This window comes from Archocentrus centrarchus, chromosome 21 (genome assembly GCF_007364275.1).
Source record: "Archocentrus centrarchus isolate MPI-CPG fArcCen1 chromosome 21, fArcCen1, whole genome shotgun sequence".
Classification (NCBI taxonomy): Eukaryota; Metazoa; Chordata; class Actinopteri; order Cichliformes; family Cichlidae; genus Archocentrus; species Archocentrus centrarchus.
Genome location: NC_044366.1, coordinates 9,878,872 through 9,893,131, shown reverse-complemented (window position 1 = coordinate 9,893,131; position 14,260 = coordinate 9,878,872).

Genomic DNA, 14,260 nt, shown 5'->3' with positions numbered 1-14,260 from the left:
AGCACGTTAATAAAATAAAGTGAGGTTTAATGGGAAGATTCAGTCAGTAAAAATGCAAGCTACTGAAGGGGTCATGTCCTATTACCTGTAAACCAATGACATGTAAATAATGCTAAAGTTAGAACGTTTACATTCTAGATTATATACAATGAAAACTGGGCACTATTGGCATAAATTTTGGGATGGCTAATGAAACACCTGTTTCTCAGAAATGATTGCTTACTTCCCAAGAAAGTACACTATTTTATTTTTAATTTATTTATTTATTTCCAGTCTAAGGCAGTCACAGCTGCACAGTGCTTAGAGTCAGTAATTGTGTGGGTTTTTCTTAGCATCTTTTCTTTAATTTTTAATTTTTTTCTTTATTATCTAATTTTAGCAACAGTAATTATGCAGTTACATACTGTTAATTTATTACAGGTTTACCAGGTCAGTACTTAATAATCAGAGGACCGAAAAACATTCCATGACTAGCAATACTGAAAATATAATGACTGTCTTGCAGGGAAGATTTCCTGCACACACTGGGTATTTGTCACTGGTAAAAAGCAGAAAGTATTTAAAAACAAATTTCATTCTAAGAAGAAGAGTAACCTTGTGGGAAGATTCAGTTTTGTTAAGCCTCAATGTTTGTGTATTTTCTACTTTCTTTTCAGTTTGTAATATATTTCACTTAAATTTCTTGTCCTGTTGTTGGTGCCTCTGAAGGACATGTTGTTCAGAATGTGCAGCCCAAGATGGAAAAGCCAGGCACATCAACAACCCTGATAACCTTGCAAGATTTTATTTATGAAATCAACATGGACTTCAACTTTTGCCATGCTAAGTAGCACTTCCTCTTTATCCTATGCTGCTTCTTTTTATGGTACAGTTCTTGGTGTAGGAGGAAAGTTTTCAGGGAGAATCACCTATTTTATTTAATTATGGAACTTATATCCTCTATGTGCAAAATGTATAGTTACACATTACAGCCGTGAAGGTCTAAAACACAGGAATGATCAGTGGTGAAAATGGCACCATGCCACTTCCTTTAGCTTACATATTTTGAATACATATCCACGTTAATCCAGAGATATAAGTAGCACTCAAATGCTGTGAGACATGCAAAGTGAAGAGGAACATACATGCACAGCATTTCCAGGTCACAGTGAAAAACATTTTTCTGGTCATTCAGGAAAAAAAAGGGGGTCACTATGGAGCAGTTATCCAGGTAATATGAAGTATACAGTGAATACTAGTATTTTTCAACTCTCTGTAATTGGAAAAACAGCTGGACAACAGGCAAGAGTAGACCCACAGGCTCTACTTCATTACATCTAATGATGGTGAGATGGAAGAGCGCTTCAAAGCGCCCACTTGCAAATTGATGGATGAGCTCCAAGCCCTAGAGAGATGATCCAGCCTTCCACAATAATTCCCCAGTGAAACAATTAATAGGTTTTTTTTGTTTGTTTGTTTGCTTGTTTTTAATTAATGGCTGTCACAAAATTCTTTTTTTTTTTAACTGTGCAACTACAACTAAACAAAATTCACAGTCAAATCATAGCTCTAGAAGTGCTATTTGGAAGTTAAATTGTCTTAACGGCAGATGGTGTTTCTCTTTACTCATTTTGTTCAATGATACAAATAAACAATGGAGCCATTTATATTGCTGCTCACTTCAGTATAACTGCACATTTTCCTCCTGTGTTACGCATACAACCACAGACAAAATCAACATTCAAACAAGGAGGGTGTGGTGTTGGTCTGGATCAAACACATTTCCCAGTAAACTTGGGTTTCTGTCCTATGTGGGAGCAGACTTCGTTAGATGAAGCTCATCTGTTCTGTTTTTGTCCCTGTTTATTGAAACTATAAGAAATACAGCTGCTTGGTTACACATATAGAATTATACAAGTTTGGCCTTTTAATGGGGTTAGGGTTATGGTGCCTGTGTCAACAGCATTTTACCCCTCTTCGATCCTCAACACAGTAGGATTTGAAAGGGGCTCATCAAACATCTTACATTTGCAGCTGGGACAGTGACTAATCCTACACAGAGTAGTAATTATGATGGCAGATTGTACTTTTCAGCCAGCAGCAGTTTTACTGTTCAAACAATAGTAAAATTCAAAAATGCAATAAATAGCATGACAACTTTGACACATCATCCATTATGCAGTTGACACAGTCCATTGTCACTGAGGAACCTCACTATGTGCATTACCTGGTGCAATGTGCTTGGACACGATCGTATTGGTGACTGTAGAAAATGTTGGTAGTGAATAAAGATCATGTGCTCCCCTCTGTATCCATAAAAATTGCATCTGTTATTTTTCTGTTTTGCCTAAAAAACGTTTGATTCCCTTTCCCTCTGGCCCAGCATCATAAGTGTTTCCATGTTTGTTTGTTCGTTCTTCTTTTAATAGGCAAACTAGTTTTAGTAAGTTATACATACACTGCTCAAAAAAATTAAAGGGACACTTTAAAAACAAATCCAATCTCAATAGGAAAAAAATCATGCTGGATATCTATACTGATATGGACTGAGTAATGTGATAGGAATAAAAGGATGCCATATGATTTGATATGAAATGAGAATGATTAACCTACAGAGGGCTAAATTCAAAGACAAAAAGTGATACAGGAGGCTAGTCCATTTTGCTGACCCTTCAGTGCTGCAACTCAAAATGGTACTCAGTAGATTGTTTGGCCCCACATGCTTGTCTGCATGCCTGACATCGGTGCATGCTCCTAATGAGACGATGGATGGTGTCCGTGGGGATCTCCTCTCAGATCTGGACAGTCTGAGGTGAAACCTGGTGGTGTCAGATGGACTGAAACATTATGTCCCAAATGTGTTATTGGATTTAGGTCAGGTGAGAGTGGGGGCCAGTCAGTGGTATCAGTTTCTTCATCCTCCAGAAACTGCCTGCATACTCTCGCCACATGAGGCCAGGCATTGGCGTGCACCAAGAGTAACCCAGGACCAACTGTGCCTAGACATTGGGTCCAAGGATTTAATGCCAGTCAGGCTGCCGTTGCCTAGCCTGTAGAGGTCTGTGTGTCCATCCATGAATATGCCTTCCAATACCATCAATGACCCACCAAACTGGTCATGCTGAACAGTGTTACAGGCAGCATAACATTCTTCACAGCTTCTCCAAACCCCGTGACATATGTTACCTGTGCTCAGGGTGAACCTGCTCTCATCTGTGAAAAGCACAAAGCACCAGTGGTGAGCCTGCCAATTCTGGTATTCTATTCTATTGCAAATTGGGTTCCACAGTGCCAGGCAATGAGCACAGGGCCCACTAGAGGATATCAAGCCCTCAGGCCACAATCATAAAGTCTGTTTCTGATCATTTGGTCAGACATATTCACACCAGTGACCTGCACAAAAGAGTAGATACCCCCCTTATGGCGGGTTAAGGATCTTCTACGGCCCTGTCCAGCACTCCTATAGAAACTTCCTGTCTCCTGGAATCTCCTCCATGCTCTTGACACTGTGCTGGGAGACTCAGCAAACCTTCTGGCAATCGCACATATTGGTGTTAATGACATTAACACCAAAGCAGCTGAAACTGATTAACAACCCCCTCTGCTACTTAACTGACCAGTTGAATATCCCAGACATTTAACTGACTTGATGCTATACTCTGATTTAAAAAGTGTCCCTTTAAGTTATTTGAGCAGTGTATATATTGGTATGTTTCTTTAGAGGACCCAAACTTGAGAAACATAAATGTATACCAACCCTCCCCAGGGGTGTGAAGGAGATTTTTTTTTTTTTTTTATATGTAAATATTAATCGGTCATTTTAAAAGAACCTTTTGACAATCATATAGTCTTATGAAGGGGTTCCAAAGCATTATAGCTTCAACAAAGCTTTGTACCTAAGAATTTGAAAATCATTTGAACTGTCTGTGCTTTCTTTCTTTTAGCCTCCCCGCACTGAATTAATTGCCATATTTTGTCTTTCTTCCGTTTTGCGTCATTTCACTTACATTCCTCACTATGGCAACTGCATTGTCTTCTTGAAGCCTGAAAAATACCGAGATGTAAAGTCAGAAGGTTGTCTTGTTTTAACTGGAAATTAAAGTGTGTTCTTGTCTCCACTGAGGAGCACTTAATACTTTTATATGTGAGCAGTTTCCAATTCACCACAATCTGAAAAACCATCCAGGTATGACAATATCTGCAGTCTTGCTGATTATACTAATTTCAATGACCTCTTAAACAGAGTCCTTTGCTTCCCTTCTGTCTTTTGCATAATAAAAGTGTCAACAAAAGAGTAGTCATCATTCAGTAGCTGCCCAGGTGTGTTATTATGTAGCAGTTTATAAAGCTGAGAGAGAGCCAAAAATACCAAAATACTGGTACTTGAAGTGTGGACTACTTTTTCCATTTCACCGAGTTAATCAAGAAGAATTTAATGAACCATCTTCATGTTCTCCAAAAGCCTGTTGCTCTGAGCGAACAAGGACATTGTGATTCTTCACACTACTACTTATAAGTTTTAAAAATTAACTGCAATTTGATAACTTATAAGTCTGTTCATGGTTGGTTTCCATGCTAATCATATGGGTTCAGTGTTTACCACATTACACCCTGATTTGAAAGATAATTGATGACAAATGCAAGAGTAATCGACATCAATGACACGTTCTCGATTGTAATACATTTGGACTTTACTGCTTAATAAAATGACATAATACACATGAAGTAGATCAATACCAGTAACTCCACAGATTCAGCATCATCTGAAGAAAAAGCAACACAGACGTAATTGTTTACCAGCATCAATATTTGATCATTATGTAAATATTCATAATGCTATTTTAAGTGATAGTGATACTAATTAATTTAAATGTCTTAGTAGTCTGTGGTTTCTCTGCCGGATGTTAAAAATGTGAAAATGTCTCTGCTACCTTCAGAAGCATGCCGAGTAAGAAGAAATGGAGTCCAAAGCTCCTGCGTTGTAGCTTTATGGTCATGGAAGAGTAAAATTGCATTGGTACAAAAATCGTGAGATGAATTCAGGTCTTTATCTTCTTGCAAAGACAGATATGCACTCTAAGTACCCTAATAGTTTCAAATGCATTTTAAAGAATTATCTTTCCAGTGAGGATCGTTGAAGTAGCTTATATTATACCGGTATAGCGTCAGCCTGTGTGCAGGTCCCTCTGCTGTGTGATGATCAATCTTTGGCAAAATTAATCTGCTTTCCACCGATGATCATAAACACATCCGGAATTTGAGGTCTGCTTTAAATATAAAGCTCCAAGGAGCTTTTTTTTGTTCCCTCTCCATGTGCAGAACTGTCATCATGCAGTCGGTGTTACACTTCAGATTGAAAATGCATGCATTTTCTAGCATAAAATAAATAAATAAATAAATGTCACATCTAATCCCTAAAGATAACGAGCATGCTTAATGTTAAAGTACGACTGTAAATCCTGCCTCTAACCCAACTTAATCCCATGCTGTGATCAATACTTCACAACTGCTTGTTTCCCTGCAAATTCTCTCCTGTTTTATGATAATTTCTAATAAGCTTGTACTATCTCACCGGTGTAGTTCCTTTCCCATGTTGACAAAGTGAGTCATATATTCACTCACTCAAATTTAAATTGGCCGGTAGCAGTTGTGCACTACATTGCATTTCAGATGACCATTTAAAAAATATGAGGAATTGTGTGATGTTTATTCTAATCACATTCTTTTATAAGACAACAGGATGTCTCAGTGTGCCTGTACCTATAAAATTAAGTTAGTAAAGAAACACAGTATGACAGCAGCATACATTCTGAGTGTTATTCTCATGAATAAGCTAAAACTGGGAGTCAGGTGGTTCTCTGAGGGCAATGTTATCTCCCTCAGGGCTGGTTGGCCCTACATATGGCAAACAAGTTGCTTGGTGCGCTACACTCCCTCCTGTACTCTAAAGTGACACAGCATGGCAGTATGGAATTCACACAACAAAGTCCCTGAGCTATGCAAAGAAAACATATGAGACTGAACTAAGCAGGTCATTTTGTTTGCTCTTCTAGAACAAAAGCATCAAATATAAAGCCTGCATGATTGCCTATAAGGTAATGACAGAACAGGCGCCTTACTACTTGCACTCGCTTCTAAAGGCCTATGTTCCATCTCGGCCTCTGCGCTCCTCCACTGAATGTCGCCTTGCTTTACCCAACATCCACCCAAAGCAATCCAGACTGTTCTGCTCCATAGTTCCCAGATGGTGGAACAAGCTGCTTACCTCCACCAGAGCAGCAGAGTCCCTCGCCATTTTTAAAAAACTCCTAAAAACTGAGCTTTTTAGAGAACACCTGCACTAAGACAATTAACTCTGATGTGTATAGACATACATTTTTAATGTGCCATTGTTTTTTAATGTTTAACTCTTTTAATGTTTTATTTTTGTTTTGGCTTTTTGTATTATTGTGTCATCATTGTAAGTCACTTTGGATAAAGGCGTCTGCTAAATGTAATAAAGTAAAGTAAAGAAAGTCCTTCTATTTTCTGACAAAGGCCTGTCTTCTGCTTTTAGCTGCTCCCTTTAGGGGTCATCGCAGCGGATCATCTGCCTACACCTCACCCTGTCCCTAGCATCCTCTTTTTTTACATGAACCCTCTGCATGTCCTCCTTCACTACGTTCATGAATCTTCTGTGTTCATCTTTTCCTGCTGCCTGGCATCTACATGTTCAACATGTCCAAACCATCTCAGTCTCGCCTCTCTAACTTTGTCTCCAAACTGCTCAACCTGAGGTGTCCCTCTGATATACTCATTTCTAATCCTGTCCATTCTGGTCCATCCTAGATCCACAAAGATGTCTCCTTCCAACTTCCTCTATGCTTCTCCATCAACACTTTAAAAATCTGTAGTTCTCTTTCTCAGCATGAAGCCATGCTGCTGTTCACTGATCGTCATCTCTATTCTTAACCTAGCTTCAAGAACTCTTTCCATATCTTCTTGGTTTGGTCCATTAACTTTATCCCTGTGTAGATACTGCACAGGGATAAAAATCAGTATCAGTACACTTCTTCCTCATTCCTCAGACATCCTCTCACTCTTCAAGATTGTGTTAAACAATTTAGCCAAAAGGTCCACTGCCTTCTCGTAGACATCTACATACCTCCACAGATATGTCATCTGGACCATTTCCAGTCTTCATCCTCTTCAAAGCTGCCTTCACTTCCTCCTTTCTAATTGTCTGCACGTCCTGATTAACTAACTGTCCTCCATCCATCCTCCTCTATCGCTCATTTTCCTAATGACGAAGACCTGTGTTTTATATAATATTTGAGACTGGCCGGTCAGATGATAAGCTACACTGTACAGGAAAAGCTAGCATGTACACTATACCACATATTTCTTCATATTTTCCGAGGTAAATGGGAAATAGGTGCAGTGATTTATTGACACATGCACAACCATACATGGGAATACATTATACAAGGTAAAACAGAGTTTGTAGAATTCTAACAAGCTTGAAAGTCAATATTTGTTATGACCACCTTTATTCTTCAACACAGCCTAAATTATCTTAGGCAAGCTTTCATCTGATTTCTTTAATTAGTCTTCTTGAAGGACATTCAAAGCTCTTCCTTGAATGACAGCTGCCTTTTGTTCTGTTCTCTGTCAAGATGATCCCACACTGAGGTACGGGCTCTGAGGAGGCTAGTCCATGACTGATAGTGTTCAGTTGTGCGTTTTTCTATCCAGGTATGCTTTTAGTGCACTGGCAGTGTGTTTTGGATCATCATCATCATGCTGAAAAATGAAGCCGTTGCCAATCAGATGCTTTCCGGATGGTAGTGTATGGCGGATCAAAATCTGACAGTACTTTTCTGTGTTCATAATTCCATCAGTTTTGACAAGATCCACAGCACCACTGGCTGAAATGCAGCCCCAAACCATGACAGAGCCTCCCACTGTGTTTTACAGATGGCTGTCGACACCCACTGTTTTACCTCTCTCCTGACCTCTTCCACACTTACTGACTTGTCAGTGCAAAAATACTATTTTCTTCCTGTCAAACTGCATTGTCTTGTCAGTGTTAAGTGGCTTAACAAACAACAAAAAACAACATTACTCCGAAGATGATCATGTACAAGGACTAGACCGAAAATTAATGAAAAACAGCCCGTGTCTAAAGAAAAACTTTGAAAGACCTTCTCAAAGCTTGAAGAACTGTTGCTTAAAAACCTATAACAGAGTCTAGCTCCTTGGAAGTAAAATATAAAGAAATGATGGGTGGCTGTAGATTTTTGCAGAGTACTCCCTGTGTGTGTGTGTGTGTGTGTGTGTGTGTGTGTGTGTGTGTGTGTGTGTGTGTGTGTGTGTGTGTGTGTGTGTGTGTGTGTGTGTGTGTGTGTAAATTTACAACTTTCCATATGTTGAAATGAATGAATGCCTTAAAAATCATGACTAAACTCTCCACTTTAAATCTCACATTTACAGAATACCCAATCCTGCATAACCTGCTATAAAAATACTACATCAGCAGAGAAACACCAACAGTCGGTTACAAACGTATTCAGCTGCTATGCAGTTAACTGCATTTTGCCACCTTCCAGAACCCAATGCACAACCACAGCAGTTATGCATATAAGTGAAAAAGAAAGTAGAGCTACACTTTGTGCTCGACACTTAACTTTTGCCACTTTTCAACCTGTTTAGGCAAGGTGCTAGGTTAGAAGAACAAAAGATGAACAACAGGAGTTTTGAACATTTTACAAACTACCATAAGTTTTGAAATTATATGCACATCATAAAGATGTCAGTGCATGTTGCTATGTAGTTACAGCAAAACATAGCAGTAAGATTTACTGTAGTCTTGTGCAGTTAATGAACATACATTAACTTTAAAAATATAACTTGGGGTGCCAGGCTGGCTCACTGAGTGAGCAGGCGATCATATGCCTTAGGGCTGGGGGTCAGTGACCCTTTGCACTTCCCCCTGCTGTTTCTCCCAACTTTCCTGTCTACCCTTCACTGTTGCACTATCCAATTAAAAAAAAAAAAAAAAATCTTACATCACATTTTAAACAAATAAAATGAAACATTTATTTTAAATTCCATATAGAATAAAAATAAATATATTAAAACATAGTGGCTGATATATGGTCAGATTTAGAGATAGATGAATATCAATTGTTTACACTGGCTTTTGAAGAAACTTAATGATCTTAGAAGAGTAGACTTAGAGTATGAGCTTTGTGCAGTGTACTATATTTACATGTGTATATATATATATATATATATATATACATACACACACACATACACACATATATATATATATATATATATATATATATATATATATATATATATATATATATATATATATATATATATTCACACATACATATATAATTCCAGGTTTATTTCTTTATATTTGTATTTATATGTTTCCTTGCGGTTTTCGTCCTGGTCGTGGAACGCTGGACCAGCTCTTTATCCTCTCAAGGATATTCGAGTGTGCGTGGGAGTTTGCCCAACCAGTCTACATGTGCTTTGTGGACTTGGAGAAGGCATTCGACCGTGTTCCTCGGGGTGTTCTTTGGGAGGTTCTGCGGGAGTATGGGGTGTCTGGCCCATTGTTGCGGGCCATTCAGTCCTTGTACAACCACAGTGAGAGCTTGGTCCGTATAGCCGGTAATAAGTCGGATTTGTTTCCTGTGGGTGTTGGACTCCGTCAGGGCTGCCCTTTGTCACCGATTCTGTTCATAATTTTTATGGACAGAATTTCTAGGCGTAGCCAGGTGGCGGAAGGCTTCTTCCTTGGTGGCCTCAGAGTCTCATCTCTGCTTTTTGCAGATGATGCGGTTCTGTTGGCTTCATCACGGGGGGGCCTCCAGCTCGCAGTGGAACGGTTCGCAGCCGAGTGTGAAGCGGCTGGCATGAGAATCAGCACCTCTAAGTCTGAGGCCATGGTCCTCAGCCGGAAAAGGGTGGAGTGCCATCTCCGGCTCAGGAACGAGTTCTTGCCTCAAGTGGAGGAGTTTAAGTATCTCGGGGTCTTGTTCACGAGTGATGGGAGAAGGGAACGGGAGATCGACAGGCGGATCGGGGCTGCTTCTGCAGTGATGCGGACGCTGCACCGGTCCGTCGTGGTGAAGAGGGAGCTTAGCGTAAAAGCGAAGCTCTCGATTTACCGGTCGATCTACGTTCCTACCCTCACCTATGGTCACGAGCTTTGGGTAGTGACCGAAAGAATAAGATCGCGAATACAAGCGGCAGAAATGAGTTTCCTTCGAAGGGTGGCTGGCCTCTCCCTTAGAGATAAGGTGAGGAGTGCGGCCATCCGGGAGGGGCTCGGAGTAGAGCCGCTGCTCCTCCACATCGAAAGGAGCCAGTTGAGGTGGCTCGGGCATCTGATTAGGATGCCTCCTGGCCGCCTCCTGGGTGAGGTGTTCCGGGCATGTCCCACCGGGAGGAGGCCCCGTGGTAGACCCAGGACACGCTGGAGAGATTGTGTATCTCGGCTGGCCTGGGAACGCCTTGGGGTCCCTCCGGATGAGCTGGAGGAGGTGGCTGGGGAGAGGGAAGCTTGGGCTTCTCTGCTTAGGCTTCTGCCCCCGCGACCCGGCCCCGGATAAGCGGAAGAAAATGGATGGATGGATGGATGGATGTTTCCTTCATAGGATATAATCTCCCCTCCATATAAACCAAAATGGAGCTCAGACCAAACCAAAAAAGGCAAGAAAAAAAAAAGTAAGTATCCATCTCCAGTCAAAAAACCAAAAATATGATGACACAACAAACTCACATATGCATTTTAAGGAAATCAACACGAACAAGAGACTCAGGGTAGTAAAGAAAAAATTGTTTTTATTCACCCCATGTTGGTAATCCTTATTGTCGTGTTCCCTTTCCCATATAGTTTTTTTGAATTAGGCTAGTAATGTAGTTATTACATATCTATTATATTTTAATTAAGCCAGCAGCATGTCAAGCCGGTAAATTAAAACCCAATGGGAGGTAAGTGTTTAATTTCTGCATCCAGATACTTTCAAACCGTCTGCGCTGACCCACTGACCAATTCGGGCTTGTTTCCAAGCCCATAATAATGAAGGTCCTCTCCAAATGGTCATGGAAGTGTTTTATCAGAGGGGTAGCCTGAGTACCCCTACGAATGGCTGACAAATGCTGCCCCAACCTCTCTCTCAATGTGGAGCCCGTTTCACCAACATAGATGAGACTGCAATGTGTACATTGGATTGCATAAATCAGATTCTTAGAATTCAGGGAAAAACAATTTCTAATAGGCCAAGTGGCCTTGCTAAATGGATTTACAACCATCTGTTTATGTTGAAAATAGTTTTGTAGGCCATCCCGAGGTGGCCTCACACTTGGCTTCAGATTTGCTCTTGTTAGTAACATTTTCAGGTTTGGGTTCCTCCTAAAGGCCTTGATTGGTTTAATTTCCCTCCAGACGTCCCCTTCCACCTGCATATTTGAAAAACGTGACTGTATTGAGTTTAGTAACGGTAAGTAACTAAAATTATAAGTGCTCACTAAGGGAAGTAATAATCTATTTTCATCCTGATGTGTCATAATTGAGGAAATCAGTCGTGTTGGATGAACCATCCCAGTTCTTTGTTGTTTTTCAGATTGTACAGGTTGAGCCTCAGTATATTGTAATGCAGACCTCACATCGGCACTGAGGTATGGAGTGTAGCAGTTGACAAATGGTTTACATGCGCTGAGTGGTAGGCCTCCTCTGGCCAAATTGTGCTGAGGACCTCAGGGACTCTCCACTGGTCTACACAGAAAACAGATTAAAATCTTTTGAAATACAAGGTTTACATCATTCATTAAGCCCACCACTGCCCGACTTCTCTACCAAAACTACGCACTCGTTCACATCCTTTCATGGACCAAAATCCTTTTATCAGACAACAGTAGTGATACTAGAGCGCAGCTCAACAATGAGCTGAATGCTAAAGCTGAGACTACAGAGCACAGTGACTCAGTGTTCCAGGTAGCTTGTTCTGTGCTGTGCTCATCCTCTTCATTTGCATTCACAGTGGAGCACATTCTTTGCCAAGCAGCTCACACAGTGAGGCCAAGGTCAGGTATTGTCTTCTTCATACACAGCAGACTTCCCAGGTCCATCCCCTCACGCCTGACTGCTACCACAGTTAAACGCCTTTGAACACAGCTGGTGCATCGCCCATGACCGATCAACAAGTCTCAGTTGGGGCACAAAGACCTTATCGGTGCAACTGAAGTCACATGCACAGGAGGAAAAAATATACATTTCAGTAGTGTCCACAGTCTGCTTAAAGCACAATCAATCTGCAATTCCAACAGATTACAGAAGTGAATATCTGCAAAGTTTAAAAGAACCAGCCTGCATGATTAACAACAGATCAAGCTGGTTTACTGTTCTGGCAGTACAAGATATTGTATTTAAAAAAAATTAATAAAATAAAGCCATCATTTGGAAGTGTATCGTTATTCATCTTCACGATTTCTTTGTCTTTTCTTCAAGTATCTGAACAACATGATTTTGGACTAAATAAATAAATAAATAGTGCACCACGCTGACGTTTCTGATGTCGACTGTCAACACTGTAACTAAGTAATACCTCTAAAAGTTTCTAAAATTGTCAGAGAAACTTCAGATTGACCTTTGCACAAAGCTTTACAAGGCATATATTGTCAGGTAAGTTTCCCATGGCATATAAATCGCACATTTAGAATGAATTAACGTCTTGAGCTGTTTTTAATGTCACATTTGCTTCGCTGTGACCTTGCATGAAACATTTCCTTCTCATCTCACTTCGATGATAGACTGCTGCATTTTGGTTTATGAGGATTTCATGCCCATCTCTTCCCTCATACGTTATAGCAGGTGGCAATCTGACAACTCAATGATTTTATCCCCATTTTTCAGTCCACAATCGATACAGCTTTTAGTTAATACTTGCCAACATCTTTTCCTGTCCTCCATAAAATTGTGATTGTTTTACCTTTCATGTGTCAGACCTTGGAAAATAACTAACTGATATGTAAAGTCTTCAGGCTTATTATCCAGTGGAATACATGAGTGTGTTGCTGTATGAATATGCTGCAGTGCTACTTTACATACTTCAGGATTTTTTTTTTTCTTGCATACGGCACATATTTTAAATGAAAAGAAAAGGCGATAAATTACAAAGTAAAACTGGAACATAGGCATTGTCGAAGACTGGGATGCATATACTTCTGGATGCAAAATGCCTCTTAGTTGCTTCATATGCCATCTGGAATTGTTTGGGACGATGTTGCAAAGCTCATATTTTCCAAGCAGTGGATGAAAATGAGAATTTGGTGTGTTGGTCCTGATTTTTTTGTACTTATATTGTGAGCAGCTCATTTACATAAACACTGCACAGCAACCAGGACACTTAGACATTCACTGTTTTGGCAAATGGGTCTAAACATAACATGTTTTAACATGTTTTCTTGATCAGACAAAACAAGTAAAATAATTATGCATATCCTTTAAATCCTAATCAAACATACAAAATTATATATATATATATATATTTATAAACTGTACACCAGAAAGTTAGTTGTTCAATTCCCAGTGGAGTTTACTTTAGTTCCACATTATATGAAAAGGGAATAGAGATTAATAAAACATAAAACATTGTACAGTGGAGGTTAGTAGCCAAAAAAGGCTTGTGAAGATACCATCCCTCTAAATAACAATGGTTGCACCAGGCAGCAATGGAAATTAGATTTTTAAAAAAATGAACAATTAATTACTATAAGATCCAAAAGGTCTTATGTGTCCTTGGTGGTTAGAGACCTTAAATGTTTTTTTAAACAGTCATAATGTGGATATTGATTGTTGTGATGTGCGTAGCTTATCCCAAAGAGATCGTCCTCTGTAGGTCAATGTGTATTCGATGAGTCCAAGAAAACGGTAGGTATTCAGAATGTCGTTTATAATAGGGAATCTGCAAACAGCTTAAAAAAAATGTAAAACGCTGGGTAGGTGTTGAGTTAGATGTGCACATTTATACATAAATACACATCGGATATGTGTGCCCATCAATTCTGTTAAGTCACATCATTTAGCAAAACCAATCATTCTCAAAAATGTATTTTGGATCAGCAAAATTTTATTAATGCAAATGTAGCAAATGCAGCATCTTTATTACAGTAATAAAAAGTGCTTCCAAGTTTGTTTGTTTGTTTGTTTGTTTATCCACTATCAAATCTAAGAAGTTCATGTCCTGAAGTTCAATTATGTCAAAATTATCTCTGA